General features: G+C 41.2%; 1 protein-coding gene across 12 annotated transcripts in view; it reads right to left on the reverse strand.

Moving 5' to 3' along the window:
• LOC100749513 (protein turtle) overlaps nt 1-24,794 on the reverse strand; it is a 161,772-nt gene that overhangs the window by 132,605 nt on the left and 4,373 nt on the right. The window lies entirely within an intron of this gene.

Raw genomic sequence — 24,794 nt, forward strand, 5'->3', positions numbered from 1 at the left:
ACGTACTACATATAAGTATGTAGTATTGGGAAGAAGGGCCTAAGAAACGTCGAGCTAACTATAGACAATGTCGCGAGAGCCGAGGCGCTGTAGGTTCCATCAATGCGTTATCGGTCCTTCAAATAAATAGTTTCGCCGAAAAGGCCTACGTGACCCTGGCTACGAGCGTCCGCGGAGCACGTGTGCGGTGGGCCTAGCAAAAGACAAAGAATGCTACAACGGCCAGAGAGTCAGTTGAAAAGCAGAGTGTGAGTTAAGCGGACACAAAGTGTGAATCGACGTGCGACGATATTATAATCGGTCCTTTTGTTCTTGAATATCGCTTATTTAAACTACACTAAACTCTATTTATATTCCTTTTGTCATTGAATATTGCTTATTAAAATACATTAAACTTTAAATCTACCATCATTACTTGTTCTTACTCTAAGAATTCATCGGTTACTACAAGTATATGTTGCAAATATTAATTGGTATATATTTATTAATATTGCGAAGAAAAACCGAGAAACCTTTCGTTCCATCCAGTCGCAATTGAAACATTGTCCATTGTCTGCAATAATCGTAGCAACGTCCTTTAAGTTTCTTCTCGAGCATCTAACTGATTAAAACTCCCGCTTTTAGTCCGAGTTTCCTGCACAACCTCAAGATATGCTTGGCCTTTTGAGGACAGAGTACATTACCCAGGAATAATTTTACATTTCAAACGTTCGCAAAGATGCGCGAATAATTAGAAAGGAAACTTGATATTCGAGGAAAAGAGGGAAGAAAGAAGGACACAGAAGAAACCGACTCGAGATGATTTTATCGCTTTAACCCGTGTAAAACAGATGATTAGTCGACTTGCATGCAAAAAGAACATTATGTCTTGTTGTTAATTAATTCTTTTTTTCATACATAAAGCCGTTTGAAGCTTTTTAGTAACCACGGGACAGAAAACGCGCAATTTCGCGGCAGAGATTCTTGTGAAAACGATCGGTATATTCAGATACTATTAAATTTGTTAAATTGTCTTAGAGCATTTAAATATTTATCGAAATGATGAATCATCGAGAATTCCACGAGAATCATGAAAAGAATCGCCCATTTCAACGATTATGATTTTAGTTCACCAGGGAAAGGTATGTATACAGGGTGGTTGGTAACTGATGGTACAAGCGGAAAGGGGGTGATTCTACGCGAAAAAAGAAGTCGAAAATATACAATAAAAATTTTTCGTTTGAGGCTTTGTTTTCGAGAAAATCGACTTTGAATTTTGAACGGATCTCGCTGTAGACTTTTAAAAAAATTAAAAAAAAATAAAAAAGTAAAATTTTTATTCTATGTTTTCGACTTCTTTTTTCGCGTAGAATCCTTTTTCGCGTAGAATCATCCCTTTTCCGCTTGTACCATCAGTTACCAACCACCCTGTATATAGCAAGTTTTGTTTCCGTATGATAAAAAGGCTCGCATGCAAAAAAAAGCATAAAACGTTATTAATATGAAGGATACATTAAGAACGGCGAAGAATATGTAACGTATCTGCTTTTGTTTGTTGTTCATTGCTACTGGCTCTCCATAGTTTATCTCTCTTGTTAAAACCTTTTAAACACCGTTTTTCGATTTGATATTTCTCTCGCAAAAGGATAAAAAATTTGTCCAGGAAAAAATATGTTATTTTAATCGTTCTTTTCTTAATACGCGTTCTATCCGAGACTTTTCCTCTAAATTATGACTGTTCGGTAATAATCGCATGCTAGTCAGAAATAACAGTGAAATAAACTGGGAGGAAAGGGAAGTAAGCACAAGTGTTTCACATGGCCTGACGATTAACTACGTAAAATGATGATATCTTGTAGCGCATTGCGTGCTCCAGAATATTAATTCCCCTACTTGAAAAGAACATCGCCCATTTAAAACAGCCCGGGAATTCGACGCAACGAAAATTATATTTGAACGAATGTTGCAGAGTGCTTGACTATGATTAGTCACGAAGCGCACATATAATTCATATTGCTCATTCATTATGGATTTTAATACTGGTCGTGTCAAGAGCATGTCATAAATTAAAGCCTGTGAGATGACAGTTCACCGAAACGAATGAACCCAGGGAATGCCACGTGAACGGACAGAATCAGAGATCGGAATTTTTTCCCGATCAATCTCTCAATTCTCGGCCGAACAAGAATCGATAGACCCTGCGGACACAAGGCAATCAACAGCACCTCTCACGCGACCCTTTGTTCGCGCGTACACTCGCACACTTGCACGCGTGAACGCGTGCAACATTAGAATGCATAATTTGCAGCGCGCACCACCTTTCGAATATCCGATTAGGCACCACCGCAATCTTTTTTATTCAAAATTATGGATTTCATCTTCCGTCCATAGTAAAACTTTGCACGGCCAAAGGATGAAAGACGGACGTGAGCGAACGACATGGTCGAATAGAATAAAGATGCAAATACCGAAAGCACCACGATGAATAGAATTTCGTTAGTGTTCGAAGCAGCCGGAAATTCCAAGTTATGCGGCAGCAAGAGTCCCACAACGAACCCCGAAATGGTGGCTTTATAACCCACGCGTGTTCACGTACTGTAACGTTCGCACACTTACGAACGCGTATCCAACGAGAGCATGCGAGGAAGGGCCATTAAGAGGTGGCACTACCTAGTTTTCCTGTCGTTTCTTCGTGATACCGCCGTCTGGCAAATGTATTACCCCCTCCCTTTAATTACACGCGTTACGTACGCTCGTTAATTAGGCTGCGCTCGAGAATCAGAAAACCGGCTGAGGGTTGCACGCAAGTCATCGCGAATAGTAAATGCTTGTGCCACGCGATATTTTTGCCAAATGAGACTTTCGTGATTTCGGTAGATACGTTATATCGTCACGTTTCTTACGTTGCTCGCAATATTCTTCATAATTTTCCGTGTAAATGCCAACCAGATAACACAAGAGCGTCTCGTTATGTTCTTTTACAGTTCTCCACGGCTCGATCATGAATAAATACATACGGATTCTTGTGCGCCAAGATAGCACTTTCTCGGCTTCCATACTCGAACGACAATGTATCGTAAAATGGTCAACAAATTTATTACATACTACTAGGAATAAAAGGAATAAAGAAGAACAGAAGTAGGATGGTTAGTGAAGAATCAGATTTTCGGTCATTTTTATTCCATAGAGTACCCGTTAGTACGCAATCTCTATTACAGCTGTGATACATAATGACTACGTTCTTGGTCGATTTCATTAGAAACGGATCAAAGGTACTTCATGATCTGTAAAGTGTTAAGGAAAACTGTGGCAAATCTATGAAATGTACAGCATAAACGAATTCTAAGAAGATTCTGTGAAACATCCGTATAAAAACGAGAATATTAATAACTTCACAGGCGAGTCGCGATAAATCTCGGATAAAGAAGCTAGAACTTTATCGTGAAGATCGTAAGCGAGGAAACGCTCGGATTTCAGCGTATATCATAACCCGGACCGAGAAAAAACTTTACCACCCATTGCTAGGAAATATAGCGCCCCATGATACAACGAGAAATCCTGTGGTGAGCGGCATGGCGGTCTCACTCGTCCATATAACTACTTGTTATAGCATGCAAGCAACCGTGATAAAATACAGAGAGGATCGTTAAAATGTTTCCCTGTATACCCACAAGAGAATATACTTGTTACCTTTCCTCAAGAACAGTACAAAAAATTGTCCCAAGTCGAACGATATACTCGTAGAGAGAATCGTTCTATGTCGTAATATTCACGATAAGTCGCACGAAATAATGTACGCGAGAGATCGAATCGCTAACGTAATTCAAAGGAATCGACTGGTTGGCTTTGATCGTGGAACTCACGAGTCAGAATAACGCGTGTGCTCGTACTGTGGCAAGCGTTTATCCGCTTTCTCTCTCCGTGAACTTGAAATCGAATTACACGCGTTCACGCACACGAGCAATTCGCTCTTACGCAATTCCCCGTAATTCCAGACACACGAGTACAGTCCGCGGACCGATAGCAGAACCAAGACCGTGAAATCCACAGTACCTACTCTACGACACGTCAACGACCACCTTGCAGTCTTATTGTCTTCGTTGAGAATACAACGCAGTCGCGGTACGCTGCCATTCGCCAACTTTATTCGCCACAATATCCAAACGACGATTTCTACGGTGCCACTTCGTGCGAATAATTTGCATACACGACGCGATGGTGAAAACAGAATCTTTCTTTTCTTTCTTCTCGAATACGTGAATAAGAAGTCTCTATGTAAATAAAACGCCGCAAGCTCCGATAAAAATCGTAACGGAATTCAATTTACTCGATCTCCTCGATAATATCGGTCTTGACTCGATTAGTTTATCGACGTGCAGACTCTAATTAATGAATTGCCTACCACGTTCCCAAGCACGAACGAAATCGAATGAAAAGCATCGGAAGAAGTGAGGGAAATGGATGAAACAGATCAAATTTAAATAATCGCTCGAGATCTTCCTTGAACCTTCGCCATTAATATGCGGCGATAATCCATTTGAATTGGAAAATATCTTCCAGGTAAAATGATAGAACACCGTCCTTCAAATTTCATCCTCTAACGCAAGTTAAAGTTGTCGCGATAAATTTGTACGTTTTCTTGCGATTTATGTTATTCGTTTCTCTCGAAATTATAGCACTCAAGGAATACACGAGGTAGTTAATTCTTCCCACTAACGTAGGAAGTCATTTGCATCGTTAGTTTAGAAAACATCGTTCTAGGCAGTTTTACATTTTACCGGTGCCGAATTCATTATCGCATTAATTTTAAAAGCCGTCGAAACGATCTCTCGCCTCGCGTATAACAAAACCACCGTCGTTACCCCGACCATCAAGCTGAAATGACCGATGGCGTTTACGCGGCGGTAGCCTATTCTTTCTTACGCAAGGTTTGAACCCTTTATTCTAAGCGAAATAATACCCTTCTCGTCCATGAGCCGACGTGTCGACGTGTCAGTTACGTAATTGCGCCAAACACACGCGCCAGTGGTTTCGCTAATTACGAATAGCTGAATGAAACGAAGAAAGAGACCGGTGGCAGAAAATAGAGGCCGGGGATGAAAGATTCACCGTACTGTACGTATATCTTGTTTAGGTTGCGTACAATATACGTCACGCAATTCCCACCACTATGGCATGACATCGCGGTATCATGAATTCTCACACCCAGTAGGAGTGCGTTCACTCCGTGCTCGATGAGTCGTCGACCATCTCTTTTCTTCTGACAAGTATCCCTTGGACATTTTTATCGACTTACGAACCGCTCGTTAAAAAAAGAAAAATGTATAGAACACGAAATTGCAATCATCGAAAGAGGATTCGGTGAGACCGACTGCCTTTCGTGGATTTTTTAGTAACAATTTTATCAAACCAGATAAACAACAATGCAGATTTGCGGTAATGTATGGGCGATCGCGCTTGGTCTTCGATAGAGACAAGCGATAGTAACGCCGTGTTTCACGATGCATTAACTGCAGCTGTCGCGGCACGTCTGCACAGGACGGACTAGGACCGAGCTATTACATTATGCACATGTGGGTCACATAAATACATCGATCTCATTGGTCGCCGATAGCAATTGGACCGATCCATCCGATCAACGTCAGTGGCAATGGTACAGAGAACGTTTCAGATGCCATGCTCTTGGAAGATGTTCAACCTCTTGGTATTCCACGACAAAGAGCTTTGTTACTTACACGAGTTCGATTCTAATACATCCATCCAATTCTATCAATACCTAACCCAAATCTTTCCAACGAAATTACTCGACAAACCTTTAAAGAACATTTCTGTAATCGTATAGTTGATTTCATTGTACTAAATATGAAAGGAGCTTCATTTTAGAACGAAAACCTTAATAAGACTTGGTTTGTCGTGCTGCTGACTGCTCATTAGCCGATTAAAAAGGCGTATTCTGACACGAAAAAAAAACAGGTAGCTTCCAGTGGTTCCGATAAAACTGACTCACGTCGAATTACCTCATTAACGATGTAATTGATAAAGAGTAAGGACATCTGTACCTAGTTTAATGAAGGGATTATCCATTCATATCGCGTATATTCACTTTGACGCTTTACCACGCGCAAACGACATTATTGTTTAAAGGAACTGTTTAAGACGGAACAAAGAAAAAGGGGCAGAATATGATACATTAGCTTACCCTAAGTTTTGTCTTTCTTTATTTCTTTTCGCCGAAAGTTATACGTACGGGAAAAAAGTAGTAATATGCGTTGCTGAAGGGTGTCACAGTCGTTAAACTTAGCGCCGAGTCAAACCGTGGGAAAGAAAGGAGAAAGAAAATGATACGTGCGCAGTCACTTGTAAGTTCAGTGGCGAAGGTAGAAACTAAGGTTAGAGGCAGGAATAACCCAAGACTTCTATCAAAGTGGATGGGGTCGAAGTTAGTAACTAAACGAGTTTCTCGCTAACAAACCCACTGGCGCGAAACAATGTCGCTGACAGTCGAGGTTTACGAGGGAATTATTGGAGAAGCTGCGTTAATATTGTTCAAAAGTTTGCGCTACGTGATACAACGATAGGAAATATAGGAGAATCGAGTGGAGAGAAAATGGTTATCCAATAAATTTGAACGATAAACTTCACATCTCCGTGGTTACTAAGGAAATTACTACGAAAAAGTAACCAAAGTATTGAAACGAAAGAGCAAGTTTAGAAATTTAATTGACCCGATCGTTTAGCGACGATTTGGAAACGAGCGCGTAACCTACGATAAAATCCTTCCGGCTAGATCGAGTTTCCCGTAAACAAAAGCAACGCTTTATCGAATGTAATGAAAAATAATAGTTACCCAACGATATCACAATCGCTATTAACATATGAAAATGGGGCATTTATGGGGCTGCTTATTATCATAAACGTGCATAATAGGAAAATAACAGGTCGAAATAACATTTCTCCCAAGATAAAGAAATACGTAGCGCATAAAGCTCGCGCCCTGAATTCACTTTTCATTCATCTCACTCGGTAAATAACCGCTAATGAGATGTTGGAGAATAAGGCAGCGCTATTCAAGACCTTTATTAAATCAAGTAGCAAAAGGTAGCGAGATCGTTTGATTTAATCAATGGACGTATTATAACATAACTGTGTTATCAGCGTTGAATTTTGTAAATTAACGACAAACTTAATCTTCCAATTTGTCGAGTTTCGATAACGGTCGGAATAACATCGTGAAATTTAACATTCTTTCCGCAAAATGTAAAAAAGACATGGTGACCGTTTCTTCGGCTTATCTCGAAGGAGGCGAAGCAAGGCGAGACAAGGCAAAGCAAAAAGAGAGGAGTTGCCAACGGTCGAAGAAAGGTTGGGAGATAGGAGGAAGGTAGCGAACACTCGACAACTTGTGGATCGTTTCATTATCTTGGAGTGGTACTCGCGCGCAACTTCTAAAGTTTGCCGCGCGGATTCGGGCCATCCGGCAGAGCAGAATAATCATATTACCCATGCCGTGGAGCCTTTGGCAGCCACCCTCTTGACACGATCCTGGCTAGGTACCACGAATCTTAACGCGAGATTCCTATTCGCCACCTCAGATATCATCGGTGTAAATAGCTGCTTGTTTAAGGGGGCTATGTTGTTGTCTGCTTTGAATACAGCCTGCGTATTATGCCGTTGGCGTTTACCATTGCATATCTTATCTTGCCTATCTTACTGTTCCGTTTCGCGTAATTTGCATTGCGAGGCAATGCTGTCTGTTTTAATTGAACGAGGAGAATAACTTTGACAAAAGTTACGAAGACGGATGCAAAGTCACGGCGAACCGCGTCAAACGATGCTTAGCCGTATTTTCTGTCTATCAAATTAGTCGGATCGAAACTTTCGACCTCGAAAATATTCAGAAGTAAGAGACACTCTTCTCTATTCGAAATTCTATGCAAAAGCAAAGGTAAATTTGTTGTGCGCTTCAAGACTGGCTATATTGTAATATAGTAATGGATTCGCCGATATTGACTTTCCAAGTATGTACATATTTAGTTCTTGGAAGGAAGAATCAAAAGTCTTCGGGATATATAAGATCAACGTTTGCTTTTCCGGCAAATACATTTCCTACTATCGACGCATATTTTAATCTTAAAATAAGACTCTGAGATAGTAAATTGAATAGTAGGAGTTAGTCGCGTACATACTTTAACTCAGGTTCGGACCTGAAAGAAACACGTTCTTTTTCGCTCTTCGTTTACTGTTACCATCAATTACACTCCCGCAAAGTTCCATTCGTCTCGAAAATAAGCTCTATCGAGGGCGAAAGAAAGATCGAGAAAATACCACGAAAAGAGGAGGGAAGAGAAATTATCCGACTCGAGATTCTTCTCGGTGAAGGAACAGCGAACAAGTTGAGGAAAAGAAAAAAAGGAAAGGGACTAAAATGTAGAGAGGAGGAGCGCGGTTATACGTAATTAAATTTGCAACTGTTAATCGAATTCGAACGGATCGATACCAACTGAACGGCAGAAACGTCGCGAAAGAGTGAAGTGTAGAGGGTGATGCGAGAGGAACGACTTGGGAAGCGAGCAATGCATTGATCAATAAAATCGGACAAACAAACCGGCTAGGCGAGAGGAAATGGTGGTTAAAACTTCCAATTGGAAATGACCCTGACAATGACCAAGAGGCACGAACCAAAGGGGAGGAGAGCAAGAAAAGGAGGTAACCCTTTCTCTTCAATCCTATAATGATGCTCTTCCTGTACCTCCTATTGGTCCAATCGGTGCGTCGCCCAAATCGTCAGTAAAAGTCACACGATCGTCAGAAGGCGTTGCAACGTAGCGACCACACGATCTTGTTTCGACGCACGGTTTTTGTTTGCGATCTTTGTCCTGCTCTTTCCAATTCGTTTACGGCCGAAAGGCCGGAAATTCGAATGATTATCACGCTTGGGGAACAAGAGGGTGGACCGAAATAAAGGCTGCATTCAGAATGGCGTCATCGCGACCAGCGTCCTTCTCGTACGCAATTTAGGTACCATTTCGTAAGTTAATCGCTTCATCAAGCGGTGACTCGAGCCATCGCGGATCATTGAGGACAATGTACGTATGCAAATACATTTGCGAGATTGATGACAGACGAAAGACATATATCACGGGTTATGCTCGTAATCAATTGACCTTATAACAAGAATGATCTATATAAACTGTCACGATCGGTGTATTGTCAGCTAGAACGTTATCATCGTTTTATCGATAGTTTCAACGTCATCATAGCTTCTTCGGTGTGGAACGATGCAAAACTTTCGCCTCTATAAATCTGTCCTGTCCGTAAACACATCGATGAATCTATTGCCATTTTGTAGAGAGATCGTCTCGAACGATTCTACCTATAAATCTGTACTCGTGAAATGCCATACAACCCAATACTACCAAACTGCGAGAGAACTTGGACTTCTGTTCTAGGTGAAAGTAATTTTCGACATTGTATTTACATGCAAACAAACGGAAGTGGGCAAAGAAATTACTTAAAATAGCCATTAGGTAAAAGATACTCATATCTAGTTTAGTTATCTAATTTACCTGTCAGCTCTTACCCATTTACCTTTCCCAACATTTACCAAAATTAATGCGAATCTACCATATTGAATCTGTATCTAACTAATACCTACTATAATTTGAGTCTTACGGCGGTAAGAATGAAACAACAAGCCTACACCGAATCAACGATAACGAATGACTCGCAAATTTGGCGTTACCCGTTTTGCATAGATACATACGTTGCAATATATGCGGAAGATGATACATAGCTATGAATATATGCGCATGAACAAATTAACAAACATCGGTTTATCAACTTCTCTATCGATGTCAATCCTTCGTTGTGACACAATAGTATAGACGGTAACAGACCAAGTCGAAAACTAACCGTACGCAAAAAAGAAGATGAAATCAAATCGGAGGAACTGAATTTAGTTACTGTACGCGAAAGTAAAGAAACAGTGTTTCAACAGTGTATCGCGTAGTCTGTCAAGGTGCTTTTATAACTCGCCATCACGGTATATGAGTAAACTTAATTAAAATTGGCTGGCAGGATCGATCGTTAGCTAGAATGCTTGACATCGCATCCCCGGGCACAGAAACCGCAATCGACGCAGCCACGCGGCCCTATGATTATCTACACACGATGTTGCGAGCCAACGGGCTCACGTCGTCTATCGTGCATGAACGTCGTGTACGAAGTCACGAGGAATGCGTCTAAAAGGAGCGGATATTGGGAAAAATAGAGAAAAATAATAGAGATTGCGCGCATCGAAAGTTGAGAATCGCGAACGACCAACTATTATCGGTTCCTGGTCTACTCCGTATGTGCCCTGTCTGGACCTACGGAATCCAATTATGGGGAACAGCAAGTAACTCCAACATTGAAATACTTCAACGCTTCCAATCGAGGACGCTAAGATCCTTAATTGATGCACCTTGGTATGTTACCAACGAAACAATATCGCGACCTCAAGATACCCACAGTCAAAGAGGAAATAGCAAAATATAACGACAGATATAGCAAAAGTGTCAACAAACACCGAAACCCCCTAATCACTGGACTACTTGATACGTCGGATCAGATCCGTAGGCTGAAGAGACACTATCCGCTAGACCTAAACGATAGATTCAATTAATTATTTAAATTAAGCAATATTTACTTATTTATAATACTTACTTACAAATTATACTTATCTATAATAAGTATTAACTTATTATAAATAATTAGCCATGTTACTGCGCCACGCCAAAAAATTACTGAAAATTCTCAACGCAAGAATTGATTGTAATTTTAATAAATATTAAAAAAAAAACTCCGTATGTGCATTGTAGTGTAGTCAAAACCACCTTTTTGCCGCCAGCTCGTTTTTTTTTCGCGACCAGGTACCGGTCACCGCTTGGTTACACCTACGATCGTTCGGCTGCGTTCGAATTAGTATAGAATCCCATGCACGGTGCACTTAATTACACCGTTAACGTCGTTTAATTATCGATAGTGCTTATGTCGAAGCACAGTTTCGACATAAACAAATATCTAGAATAGTTTCCAAAGGACTACGGATTGATGAGATATCGTACCTTAAAGGATCCGTTTCAACTAATTTGCGTTTGTTCTAAACGATTTACCGACAATTGGAATACTCTCGAAATAGCTTAGACAAATACACGATTCTGTCGGTATTATCGGCAACTGTCGATTCCAAGCGAATGCAATAAAGTCTAACGATGGATTCGCCGTCTTCGAACGATGGCTTTTCCTGTTCACCGAACCCTCGTACTTTTTCCCTTTAACGATCACGCGATGAGTCGTTGAATGTCGACTGTCCAGGCTGCCGTTCACGAGTTTAGTAGTATCGGAGAAAGAATGCGCGGTCTCCTTCACAGACAATCGGAGACGATTTTACGCTCGATCGTCGATCCTTCCTACTTGATATCTTTTATGAGACAGAGCCAAACGGTCAAGCGAAAAAGGAAGACTCTGCTGTTGAAAACGCACCTAACGAACAGCACCGAATGAATCGAAAACGTCATGCGGCCTTGTTCGGCATCGATGCGACCGCCGCTTGTAAAAGAGCTCCGAAAACATCGTGTCATGGGAACGACCGCCTCGGTATTACAGTCGTTCTTTGGTAGCTTTATTCGAGAAAGGAATCTCCAATAACTGGTCTCCGTTCGATCGTACTCGAGTGCACAAATCGCAAGAAAGTTATGACTCTGTAGAGCAAAAGATAAGCATTGATGAACGATACTTGGACATTTAAACACGATTTCGATTCGAATTCTGTAATGACATCGAGAAGATTGCGAAGCTAAAGGGGATCGGGCCTACTTCCAAATCGCGTTCAAAAAGGTCGGTGATCAATGTACAATCCAAGCCACAAACGAACTAGATATGTATTTGCGCTATATTAATTGCAGTTGTTGATGCCGATGCTTCGGTTAATAGGTATTTTCAGACTGATTGTTGGTAATTCCACAGGCATTCCGTTAATTAAAATATGAAGTGACAGCTAGGTCGACATTTATAAATTTAGCTAGGCTAGCTAAATAATAGCCCTATCGTGATCCCTCAAGCATTGTGATTCGAGTAAGCGTCCCGCAACTGTTTGCTAATTCGTCGTATTCCATCTCGTGGAAACCGATCGAGCCTTGTCGGGAAATATTAACTGCTTTCGTAATTTTCCGATAGATTGTGCGCTACCATGCCGCATCGCGTCACTCTCTGTACCGCGGCGTTCCATGTACCCCGGAAATTCTCTTTAAAACGCTGATTGCTACGTCCTCTAACCAAGTCGCGCAAATGGCGAACAAACGCTGCTTCCATTGATGCGATAACCTCAACTGCTTTAATAACTACCGACATAACGTAACAGAGAGAATGTCGGCCCAACGTTTGTACCAGTAAAAAGGTGAAAAGGTAATAACGTCTAATATACGATAGGTTCTTGATCCATCACTCCACATATGTTGATCCGCGACCTTATGGCATAAATCTGATATTCCTTTGGGCGTGAAATTTATTGATAGCTTGGTTTAGCTTTGCGTTCCCATCGCCTCGCATATACGTAAAACGTATAAACGTAGTTACAAACTTTTATGTTACGCGTATTAAATTATAAGGGTAGAACTTTGTCTAATGCACGACAACCACACACGAAGGATAACATTCCAGAACCAATTTGGAAACATCCTTCGTATCGATAACTGGACACGTTTAGATGGCATATTAAGCGAATCTAGCCAACATAGTAAGAATTATTTATACATCGCAGCCTATGCGTGTATTTCAATAAACTCCGTTGGGAATGTCTGTTGGAAATTCCTGGTATAAATTGGGAGGTAACGGGTAGTGACAGAGAATGGAGAAGGAGATAGATTAGAAAATGGGAGAAACAAGAGACAACGAACGCGATTAGAGACACTGTTCTAATACATCGACGAATTGGTTTGCCGTTGTAATCGAAGCCGAAGATTGCTATGTATATGTACGCGGACAATACCGGGAAAGGAGTTAAAGACGAATGACAGGGTGGCTTCCCTTTATTCCTGATCCCGGAGAACACGGAACCGCAGCTTCGATCGGCCATTACTTAGAACTCGATTTATTGCCAGCGAATAACGCGCTGGCGCTGCTCACAGCTGTGTTACGGATAATGCAGGTACAGGTGCAGCAAGAGGATGGCTTCCAGGACACACGAATTTATAACGGCTGGCTTGTGTACGCGTCCGACCTTGCTCGGATCGTCGCGTCGTTGGGAAACGAGACCGTGCTTTCCCGGTATTTTCTTTTTTCTCTCTCCTCACATCCTATCACACGGTTCGTTGCCTGTCCGCCACGAAAATCCCTCTAGGGAAAGATTTACAGACTCGTAAATCGTTCCCGATCTGCTCGGAAATGATGTTCGATCTCGTTCCGAGAAAGAGACAAAGACAGCTCGGATTATATATCGACAAGCCGAACAAAGTCTATTTCATATTCCAGTCAGAATCGTGTGATTCCTAATGAAATAATTTTCCTGCGATACACGCATAAGCACGCGGAACAATTCTTGCGGAAGAATTTCTTTCGGGAAAACGTTTTAAACGTTGCCCCGGTTCGAGTAGGCAAGCGACTCGGTTGACTTAGTAACAATAAAAAACGAGATTCATTTCTACGGCCGTATATTCGTCGAGGAAGGACCTACGTTCACGACATTCCCATGTGCAAGGATTTACGGAGAAACTGGCTTTTCAAAGAATAATCCGCAGGATGCGGAGAAAACTTCAAAATTGGTCTTCAAAGTACGGGAACTGGGACCGTGATAAATCGGTCGAAAAGGATATTTGCCGAGGTTCCTGCAAATACCGAATCCTACCTTTGTTGGTCTCACGAGGGTCATAAGTTTCGGTAGCCCAATATCTTTTCAGCTGTTACGACACCTATAATGGTAGTCATTATGCGCGTGGAATACGTAAAACATCGATAAATCAAAAAACAATATGACAAACACGTTCCAAGAAAGCGGACAAATCTTCATCCAAGGATCGAATTCGGCCAATTTGCGAAGCCAACACATTTAATCGATATCTCTTTTTCGATTAACTCGAGGAATATCACATACCATCGTCTATAGATACAACTCATTTACACAAACGTACGAGTGTACGGAATCGTAACAGAGACTTAAGGTTACGCACGACATGCGCCCGCAACGTCCAGCAACCAAGTATGTATGTAGAGTACCTCTAGGTATTCGTGGCACTGCTCTTCGAACACTGGTTCACCTTGGATGTGTCTCGACTCCGACTCGCCTCGCATACGACTCGTCGCGGTCAGTTTGATAATCTTACGAAAAGAGGATAATTTGATCAGGTATTACTTATGAAAAACTTGCCTAATAGCTAAGTGTCAATTGATTCTATTCGATATTGAGATGAAAACCTCGACAAAGATATTCTACGCTGATAGCTCGTTCAAGAGTATTCTTCTCTACGCAGAGACATTAAGTTACACCACTATTCGATCGACCACGCTACAATGACTGTCCGTTTTCCCAACCTTAACGGGATGCTGGTGCGAAACATTTAGAATCTAGTACGTGAAATCCTCGATGACAAGCCAATTCTCGCTTGTCACAGAGCAAAAAAACGCAATAAATACGAGGAGGCAGAAGGTTAGACCACACACGATAAAAGCACAAAGAGCCACTGCCAAAACGCGTAACACAATCTATGAAATCTCTATCTATCGACCGTTAACCACCAACAATTGCGTTCTAGTAAGAAAAGACGTGTACGCTGTTCAGGAAAAACCTTGTCAAATGTTTAGATTATAAAGTATGTCTTCAGAAGAAATCTTAATTTCGCTTTTAATAGGGTGGTCTGCTATTTCGGTTAGGGGCAATATTTAAAGTCAAGAGAAAGAAAGAAAAATAGGCGAAACATCGCGTTGCTCGCAACACCGTGCAATACCGTACAATTGATTCATTAACTACATTCACAGCATCCACACAATGTTTAAGCGACGGTCTTTGCAAAGGCATTCAAGCGTGAAGACAGCTTCCTTCCTTCCGGTCCAAACTCTGCAACCGGGTTCAGCAATTCTACAAAGTTAGTTTCGACTGCTCTGACCACGAGTGCCCATCACAGTCGCGTTCGAATGTTCCTTTAACACCAGGGTTACGACTGCTGCTGTTACAACGTGGAGTTAGCCGACCGCGATCGTTACAGGTAATAATATGGCATCTACAAGCCAGGTAGATGTAGTTTTGCCCGGTGGATACTACTTCCAAGTTTGCACGATTTTTAAAAACCGGTTCCCGTCAGAAATTCCGAAACGATCCTTCTTGAGGGGACACTCAGACTCGAAGGTGCCTACCTCTTGTTCTTGCGAAACGTTCTAACTGTGTTTTACGATTCGACGAGTTTCGATGAAATTTCCGTATTCATCCAGGCGTCAAAATTACGTTCCAATCTTATTTTTTTAATTGTATCAATACAAACGCAGTGATACGTTTTCATTTGACAATTATTATTGAAAATGAAGACCTCCCTGTTCTTTCATTCACAACTCGTTGAGTCGTTTAAGTAACTGTCTTTCGATAGAATTGCAATTGATATAAATAACTTTGCGATACAATGTACAACGTAGTTCTACTTACAAACACTACTTGAAAGTGTACACAGTTTTTAAGAAACTGGTTTTATGGAAACAACTTGAAACAACCCCGGCCATGATAACGTTCCGGTGTTAAAGTACGTTTCTTTTGTACTCACGAAACTCTATAAAAACTTTTAGCCATTTCAAGAAGTTAGTTTTGAGTACTGCGCAAACCACCATCTCACACGGACCTTGCATACCTACGCATTATTCTAGCTTGAAAGTTCCGACTTACGTACAACGACAGTACTTGATCCACGTATCACGTATACGACCAAGATGTGTTAGAAAAATGTTTAAACTTGAAGAAGACGTAAAGACCGACCGTGTAACGATATCATAATGCAATGATAAAGTTAACGAGTAACAGACGACCATCTATTTAACGATATTATGGGTGAAATTCTCGTCAAGAATAATCCTTCAACTGGTAGGAGGTCGCAACCGCGCCCTGAGGAAGCGAGCTGATCATTCGGGAAAGTGAACAAACCACGTTCCATCCCTACCACCATCGCGGAACCAAGGTTCTCCCTTTGCTTCATGCCCATCTGCGTGGTTCTGATCCTACCATCCGTGGCCCACGATTCCTCCAATCCGCCCAACATCTTCTCTCGACTCAGCCGCGTCTTTTTCTTCGTCTGCCATTCACTCGCTTCATCGACCAACAACGTTTCTTAGTCTAGTATGATCATGTCCAATGTCTCTTTCGTTTTTTCATCCTGTTTCCGCCTTTTCCGCTGCGCTAATAACTACTTAGACGAGAGAAATTCCACAAGAAAGTCACGGAGAAAAATCGGGTCGTGAATATGGGAACAGTTTAGGCGAAACCAGTGCTGTCGAGTATCGGCCAGACCGGTATCCAGCCTGTGAGTAATCCTACAGGCGTGCTCCTATGTTTACAAACACGGGCAAGTTGAAGGAACCATGAATGACCAATGCATGGAAACGCTTTGATTCAACGTACTAATCAACCTCCTTGCCTTGAGTCGTGTTTCGTAATGCGAGATTGCGATATACCGATCTAGTTTTCCGCGTTCCAGCGCGTTTATCTACGTGACTATCGATGATCGCCTATACGCGACTAAATTTTACTATTTGAAACACTGTTCAACGATAACAGTGCCAATGCCATTCGATACTTCTTCGTACGAATGTATTCTTGTTCCTATCGCGTACGCGTCACGGCTAAAGGTATTTTCAGCCATGGAAAACACAATTTCATTAAACTTCTTCGTGAAGAGATAACGTTTGACGAGCGCGATCTGCCCGAGGCATGCATTTAATCCCGAGCACAAAGCTCACCCGTCGTATAATTAAAATGTTTCATTCAGCTACATAATTACTATCGAACACCAAAGATAGTGCCGCGTTGGTTCGGTACAACGAATTCAAGAGTAGCCGGAAAATACTCAACGTTCGTACACTCTCGCGGCAAAATTCCAGCAAAATATCCAACTTTGATACTGAGTGGAAGAGAAGACGAGGGGAACGATAGAAAGAAGGAAACCGAGGACGAGAATAAGAGTGAGCAGGAGAGAAGAGGAGAAAAGGGAGAGGGTACAAGAGTAGCAGATGGAGAAAGGGAATAGAGCTCGTTTCGTCCGTTCCTCTCGTATAGTTGGAACGAACTTACTTTGATCCGTTGATCTCGAGATTAACAGATGCCCCAAGGGTTGAGGGCAAGGTGGCGGTAGAGGAGAAGCATGTAACACACGCGGATAGCTTCTACTCAAAGTCGCTTCTTGAAATAATTTCGATTTAGATCTGACGATGCCACGTCACCATATGTTTCCGTCAAACTCTGTGCTATTGCGCTCGAATCGAAACTCTCTTCGTAAAGGTCTAACGGTAAACATGGTCGGACGTCAAGGAGAAAAGACCGTAAATGGAAAATTCATTTTTGCTCGGCGAACATTCACGAACACGAATTGTATTTCGCAGAAAAGTATTTAAATACATGGTGTAGTCACGGAACATCAGAGTCATCGATCAATAATACTAGCTCGTATTCTACGTATTCTTGCGTGGACGATACGAATTCGCTTTAATCCGATGATCTCGAGATTAACGGATGCCCCAAGGGTCACTAGTAAATTCCTGTATCAGGAACGCCAAAGAGCAAGGAATGCAATACGGCAAAGACTACGATGTTGATCGTCAGCCCGAAGTTTCCTTGGAAAATGAGGGAAATGTCAACGTACTCGCACGATCTCGAACGAATACCAATGGAAACGCCGATCGTCCGCCAGGTCGCTAATTAATTGGAAGCACGTTGAAGTATTTCATCGATCTTCGAGATACAAGTCACTTGTCTCATTATTCGAGTATCTAACACCTAAAATGGAATCTTTTCCTCTAAAATTATGGATAGCATCGTCCCGTAGGATTCAAATCGGTCGAACGATCTCGAAGAATTTGATTCAGGTAAAACCACATCCTCGGTGTTTAAAGTAGCGGTTGCTGCCCTACAGGTATTTGACACTTGGTCGGTAAGATACAAACGATACGCACGAAAACGAAGACTCCTTGTGGGAAAATCAACCTTTTGAACAAAGTCGAGAAAGAAGGAGTACCACGATGCGAAGATAACGTTCTTCACTTACAGAACACGCGGAACTTGAACTCATTTCTGACGTTGAAAATTCACTTTATTTACACATAATATAGAGAATGTAATATGAAAAAATAATTACCTGTTGGCGCAATTCAGGCTGAGAAATTAATTTATCAATTATTGTGAGAGCAGAACCGATTGTGTCATCTTTGAAATTTATAAATATTAGATAATCGTAACAGGTGCGTTATAATTTATAATTAGATAGATATTTTCCCAAAAGCTCCAAAGCGAATACACTGCGCTAAATCACGCGTTTACGTCGATGCAAACGCTCGAAGTAATAAGAAAAGAGAAGTAAAGCGGATTGCGTAGTTGCCATGGAACGCATTTTTCGAATAGTGAAAAGTTGAGATGCAGAAAAGTTTTTAGCAGTTGAAACTCCGAATCTCCGACCCACAAATTGCTATCCATTCAGGATTATTTGAAATTCGAAGAAACTTTTGCCTCAAGTGGTTTTCTTCCTTGAGTGTCGCAAGCGACTTCAATCAAGTCGAGTCTTTCCGATTCGTTTCTCATGCTATTCGTATTCTCTTTCTCCTTTCTTTCTCCTCTCTTCCGATTTTGTCTCGGCATGTAACATATTCATCGAATATATTCATCTACTGGCCCTCATCTTCCTCCATTGACACGTTCGACCAAATCACGAACGCTTATTACACTGTTTTGCTGCTTGCATTTTTCCCTCCGTCGCGTTTCAACGAGAACGTAACAGGATATCTTCAAACCGGTACTCCGAGCACACGAATCGCACGTGAATAAGGACCAATGACGACGTGATCGTATTGAATTCCATAAAATTAGTAGAAGTCAGAGTGCATACCCTGAATGCCTGCAATTGCGGAAAAATGTCTAGTCACGTTTGCACGCGTGTCGAACGGAATATACTCTTCATCTTGCTTCAGGCGAAATAAGAAACTTGAATTAAAGGTATTTCATGTCTGGAGATACGCGACTACCGACGTATAACCGATACGTTTGTAAAGATACTAGACTCGATTTCAAGATTCTATTCATGCTCACATAGAACGGTACACTTTGTATCGCGACACGGATTGTAAACTAAGTGTTACTGTATTACGAGGTTTCAATTGACATCTGCCTTAGATAGTAATATCGATATTTGGTTCCGTGACGACGAACTACATGCCACGTATATATGTACATATATAGCATAATATCAACCAACGATACATCTAACATTTGCTTATAATCTGTTCCTTCGAGCACGTAAGGAAGTCCGAAAGCAGCTGTAATCTTATTAGCCGAGTAAAATGATTTGCATTTCGTATCATGAATTACCAGAATCGATCAAATGCTGGTAAAAGTGTATCTTTCTTCTCAGATTTTACGAGCCTCGGCTCATTTTTTATTGCGCGGTAAACCTGCTGCATCTTTTCGATCTACGACGATAGCTCATTTTTTTCCCACGAATCATCGTCAGTATCCAGAACGCGTAGTTACACACCGCTATGCTAGATCATTCTTTAACTCCATTTAACTGCCGTTTAAACGTTTTCTTTCTTTTTTCTTTTTTTGTTTCTTAACGTCGTTGTTTCTTACGTGTCGTTCTTGGATTTTCCATACCGAAGATTACCTTAGATTTTCAATTCGTGTTTATATCTTCTTGCTTCTTCTACTCGCATATTTGAGTAAACCATCCATGAATGATATATTCCCATCGAACGGAACATCGTGTCCTTACATACCATCCTCCAATCCCACATCTAACTTTAACTATCAATTCTGTGCTTTGAGCTACCTTCCTTAAAAAGGAATTCTGTTACACAACGAAACAAATTAAAATTAATATCGCTAATGCTATGGGACAAAACTGCGTAATATTTGTAACCTTCAACGATTTGTAACTCATTTACGCGAACGAAGAGTTTAATTTGGTTGAGCTATTAACCGCAATACAATCTTGTTGAAATAACGAGAGTGAGGGAGAGGGAAGGGGAGGAGGGAAAGAAGCAACTCGCCCAAAAATACAAATCTATACACAGTATATTGTCGACAAATCCATATTGTTGGCTTGATAAAATATGCCGATTCATCACTGAACGCAATTGGTTTGTCGAATATACGAAAATTATGCGTTCCGTACGATAAAACAAGCTCAATCAAAACGATGATAATCACCGATTACAATGCACTAATTACCCTACATCCTGACGGTATCAATGAAACCTTGATTACGATACATTATATCATATGCAACTAATAATGTCGTTTTAAAGTCTAACATGCAATTCACACGATGAATACGATGACGATAATAATTGGTGGTTAATATACGTACATTTGGATTTTTCGGCAGTGGTGCGGTAAGTGCATCGAATTACATTAGCAATATACAGGGTGGTTGGTAACTGGTGGTACAAGCGGAAAGAGGGCGATTTTACGCGAAAAAAGAAGTCGAAAATATAGAATAAAAACTTTTCGTTTGGCTTTGTTTTCGAGAAAATCTACTTTCAATTCTCGCTCGGTACGCGTGCACTTTATCACGTTTCGTTATAATGGATCTCACTGTAGATCGTTGTCTCGATGGAAAAATTAAAAAAAAAAAGAAATGAAAAAAAATCGTTATTCTATATTTTCGACTTCTTTTTTCGCATAGAATCACCCCCTTTCCGCTTGTACCACCAGTTACCAACCACCCTGTATATTGCTAATGTAATTCGATGCACTTACCGCACCACTGCCGAAAGTTGATTAGACAGTTTGCGATTCTCCCTTCGCTATTCACACACAGTAAAGGATCCGTTGTTGTAGTCAGCGGTGCTATGTAACACGAACGGAGTTAGGGTACAGGCTGTAAAGGCCCGAGAGTCGACTTTGGAGAAAACCCGCGTGAAAAAGAAAGAAGATCGAAGAAGATGAAGAAGAGAAAAGATCGAAAAAGGACAATGGATGATAAAGGAAAGCATAGAATAGAAAATCGCAAGTTAGAGAAAGGGGAGGAAAGGGAAAGACAAGGGGAAGAAGAAGGAGATGAAAAAGACTCGAAAGATTTCTGTTATTTGACGTAATGATCCTTATGGAATGCGACGAACGCAGCCGGGAGAATATTTTCTTGCCAAGGCAATCTTACCTGCCTCCACTTCACCCTGTCTCTCAAAACACTCCTTGCCTTATTTTCTTCCTCTTCCGGATCCTGTCATCGATCTAAAAAGAATCCAACAAAATACCATCTTCGAAGCAGTTTCCTTTAAATCTCTACGCTAATTTCAGAAACAATAGAACGTTCAGTTATCCAGCGGATATTAGAATTTCACGAATGAATGCTACTTGCTGATTAAAAATACCGAACAAATTTTTAAATGACACGGACGTTTGGATCGAGAGAAAGAAAAACTTTAAAGGGATTATATTTGGAACATATATGTAGATGCAAGAAGTAAGCATAAACTGTTAAAATATCCTTCAATCGAAAAGAGTGCCGTCGTCGAGTTTCCTAGTAAAGAAAATACACTGCCACGTACTTTCCAATATTGCCTGAGAAAAATACTTCACCTAACCAAATTACTCACCACCAAAACCTACCATCGTTTTCCGATAAATGCGGAGGAACCCTCGCATCGAAAGTCTACCGCGTAAAAAGAGAGAAACAGGAAGAAACAGACATTGGCTTTTTTTAATCGAGAAAAGTGCTGCACAAGATAATTTATGAAAAAAGAGAAGAGAAAAGATATTTTAAATTTCTGCAATTGCGAAAAATAATGGTTAACGTAGCGTTTAATTGTAAATATACGTAACGTCGGAAACTATTATTTTTTACGCGTTATATCGCACGATTCATCGTGAGGAAAACTCTTGTAACTAAAAATTGTAATCACGCTCTGCAGTGTGTGATTAATTCATCGGAGCAATTTCACACAGTATATACAGGTAAATTGTATTCATGAAATACCATCACGTCGGCATAACAGAACGTTGAAAAGATCCTTTGGGAATCTCTTCTGAGAAACTCTATTATCATGTACGTATATGCCTAAACGAAACGTAAAAGATTAACAGAAATAAACGATCGTGGTATGCATGCTACCTTTTGCAATGAAAACATAAGATCGCTGGCCGACGAGAGCAAGCAGCTCCTTCACGAAACGGTAGCAGTGGGGCACCGGAAAAGTTTTGACAGGAATTATCGATGAGTTTCCACAAAGTAGAAAAATCAAACGAAAGGGTTAAGACCTGTCGTTTTTCCCAAGGCTCGGCCAATCACGTAAAGTGCTTACCTATCTGCGTGCTTACTTTACCTATGTATACTTTTACTCGCGCGAATATTATACATATACACGATCGCACGATCTCGCGCACAAACTGTGCATGTGCATACGGTACACACGCACGTGTACTCCTGCAAATATTTACGTGCGTGATACGTACGATATAAGCGGGTAGGCAGGTATCTCGATCCGAACCTCCATTATCGAACGAAAGAGACTCGTGAAGAGAGAACAAGCGAAAGTAGAAGAGAAGGCTGAAAACCACCCTCCACACCGACTATCCGGCCTTCGGCGAAGAATCAATGCGACCACCTCCCTATACCCTGCATCACCACCCACGCTTTCCTTCCTTCTTCTCTTTGTTACTATCTCTCACTGCCTCGTATCACAAAGAATAAAATACGATATAAAAAAGAGGCTGTGGTCCGTACGATTTACACATCGACCAAGTTCCATTCTTAATTTAAGAATCCAATTTGCATTGTGAATGGTCAAGCGAACGACCTACAATCGAAATATCGCTAAGTATCGGAATATATCGGTGATCGTCAAAAGAAATAAGAAGAAACTAAACCAAACTGTAAAGAAGATTTTTTACCGAAAAGTTGTATGTACAGGGGATATTTGTAAGCCAGTAGAGCGAGCAAGAAGAGAACTTTCCCGTTCGAAAGAAATACGTTATAAGATTTGCACAACTTTCTTGTAAACGCGATTATTCAAATTTCAGGTTTTACGGTCTTTTGGAAGGCTATACCGATAACACTCGCGGCGACACGACAGGAAACGACGTAAGCTCGAAAAATCGCGGATAATCATATCCTGCGGTAGCGCGGAAACCGATGGTTGGAAAGCGACAGAAAACGATTGGAAGACTCTATTGAGTCGCGCGCAAACCGAATGATATTTTGACCACGAAAAAGGGGCACAGGGAAGAATCCAAAATCAGACGACGCGATGGGAGCGAGCAAGTGGAAGGGCTTACGTGACTGCAATGTGCAAAATTGTCCTTGGAAGGAAATATCAGATCGACAGTCGTGCATTATCCACGACACAGTGGAGCATATGCAAATTACTAGTTCCAAAGGCAACCGGAGAATTTTCGGTAGCAAACCTCACTCCAATAATATACGACGAAATCTAAACGAGGAGAGAAGAATATAGATATACCTGATGTACCAACGTGTTCTTCGTCAGAGACAAAGCAAAATACATGTAACAAGAGCGAGAAATGCAAACATTCAACGAAGACTCTCCTTTGAAGAATCTACGATCATCCAATCATCGATCAATGCAACCGTATAAAGAATACAGAACAACAGTCCATCGAAAAGGACAAACGTTGTGAAATATGAAATGACGCTGAAAATAACGAGAGAATATCTCGGATTTCTTGAGCCGTTTCCTTCGAGGACTTGTCCACCATCCACGAGCAAGATTCCTGCTTGTGACAGTACACCTTTTCCTCTTCTTTCTCTCCTTCCCTGTATGTTTCTCCCAGAGGACAAGTCATCGATATCCCATTGATATGTAAATTCCGAGTTTCCATCCAATGAGCGAGCAACATCCTCTAAAACCTTCCCCTTTGCGTCCTTCGTTTTTTCTCCATTTTCCATAACGCAATGAATGCTACTTCGTTGCGAGACTAAGATTATTACGATGTTATTACAGTCGGAAGACGTTGGATATATCTTCCGAAGTGAAGCGGAGTTCCATGTAAATGGAAGTCATTCCATAGCGGCGCTTAACTCTCGTACAGGTATAATGCCATTAGTTACAAATGAGATAAACACATCCTTGAACGAAAAGCTCAAGATCATGCGAACGTTGTTAGAAGAAACTATGCGTCTTTTAACTATTAACGCTGTTTGACAAAGACCAGAAAATGGCATGTATAGATTGGTTGAATGAAAATTCTCATACGATAATCGAAGATAAATAGCGTTGTTCGGCAATGGAACGAAGAACGAACGGATTTATTCCCGGAAACAAGACCCAAGGCCTTTTCAATTTAGAGCAAAGTCGTTAAATCGAGCAGGTGCGCGAAGAGAAAGGGGGTCGCAAGACGGACAGCTCTTTCACCTGTCGCACTGTTTTCGAGTAACGAACGCTCAACCCTCGCCAATTTCCATGTTCCTACCCTTCGCGTCAAGGTAAGGCAAATGCTGGGCCTTCTAGTACAATGAGTTACCAGCCTGTTCTGACCACAAATACGCTGAATATGCATGAAGCCCTTGTCTCTACTATCGGTACGTACGTCCTCGAATTAGGTTTCCCGCAAGTTCTTCGAGTCCTGTTCGCGCTGATGC

The sequence above is a fragment of the Bombus impatiens genome, unplaced genomic scaffold, assembly GCF_000188095.3.
Source record: "Bombus impatiens unplaced genomic scaffold, BIMP_2.2 scf_0129, whole genome shotgun sequence".
Classification (NCBI taxonomy): domain Eukaryota; kingdom Metazoa; phylum Arthropoda; class Insecta; order Hymenoptera; family Apidae; genus Bombus; species Bombus impatiens.